This window comes from Tupaia chinensis, unplaced genomic scaffold (genome assembly GCF_000334495.1).
Source record: "Tupaia chinensis unplaced genomic scaffold, TupChi_1.0 Scaffold000384_1, whole genome shotgun sequence".
In the NCBI taxonomy this organism is placed as follows: Eukaryota; Metazoa; Chordata; class Mammalia; order Scandentia; family Tupaiidae; genus Tupaia; species Tupaia belangeri.
The window spans coordinates 1,851,740-1,853,231 of NW_006159886.1; positions in this window are offsets into that span (position 1 = coordinate 1,851,740).

Sequence of the window (1,492 nt, forward strand, 5' to 3'; positions counted from 1 at the left end):
AGCATTCTGGGCAATCCTCTTCCAGCTTTCTTTCTCTCCTCTGCCCAGTTGCTTTGCTAATTTAACATGGCTGTGATCACTGGTCTATATAATTAAAAACATTTTATACACAATTTTATTTCCTGTTCTTTCCCCCTTAGGGGTTTTTTAATACGAAATAGCAAGAACCAGTGCCCCATTTGGGACCTCAGCACAGCTGGTTGTGGCTCTAGCTTCAGCCCAGAGGTCTTTGGGTGTTCATGAGCCACAGCAGGCTGCCCTCTGGAGGCACAGCGCCGGGGCACTGGGGACCTGACCCCACCCCCTGCTGCACCTCAGCAGGCATTGACGTGGTTCCTCGGAGCTGCTTCCCTTCTCGTCTCTTTTTATGTTCAGTGGAACGTGGGTCTGTCTTGATCGACGAGTAAGTCCAGCCCGCCATCCTGCTTCTAAAGCACCTTCTCTCTCGTCCGTTCCAGCGCTGTCAAAGCTGGCGTTTACCTATGGCTCCGAAGGCTAGTGCAGGTGGGGCGCTCCAGGCCGGCTGGCTCCCTGCGTAGATCGTAGATGTCTGCAGCTTGCCCACCATTCGTGGGCACCATCTGAGGACTGGGGAATTGCAGCTGTGGATCAGGAGAACTGAGAGCCCTGCCCTCGTGAGGCTGGTTCTGGCCAGGGTAGAACGCAGACAGACAATAAAGCCTTAGAGGAAAAACTCAAATGAGGCTAATGGGGATCACAGTGTGTGGGGCGAGGTGCTGGGGTGCAGAGAGCAATGCCCACAAGGTGGTCCCCATTGGGCTCACTGAGAAGCAGAATTACAGGGGTAGGGGATGAGCTGTGCTGATATCCAAGAGAAGGCCACCCCAGGCCGAGGGAATGGCCTGAAGACAGAAGGTGGCTGATACTTCTCGAGTGGGCAAGGAGCCCAGAGTTGGGAGAGTAGGAGGTGTTGAGGCCTGGCAGCAGTGAGAGGTGGCAATTGCCTTTTGCTGAGTTAGAAGCACAACCCCTGCAGATTCCCTGATCTGGAATCGTGGCTGGGCTTCAGTGCTCTGTGGGTCAGTGACCTGCTTGGCAGGGGCAGCTCAGCTCTGCTGCACGGGCTTGCATTGGGCCAGCCTGGGTAGGCCCTTCTCCTGGCAAAGGGAGAGATGTCAGATGATAACTCCCAGTGCCTCAGGCCTTTTCTTGTTTTTATTTTTTTTCTCTTTCTTTCTTTCTTTCTTTCTTTCTTTCTTTCTTTCTCTCTTTCTTTCTCTCTTTCTTTCTTTCTTCTTTCTTTCTTTCTTTCTTTCTTTTCTTTGTTTCTTTCTTTTTTTGGAGAGCTTTTTGGTATAGGGCATGGGCACTCGCCAGAAAGACAGAGAGAGACAGAGAGACAGAGAGCGAGAAATCCCCCCCCCCCCAGGGGGGATGGCCACGCTGCAATCCCTTCTCCTTCATTCTCCTCTCGGGATCTTGGGCACGCACGCACACGCACCCGGCGTGAGTTTAAGCCACTGGGTCTGGG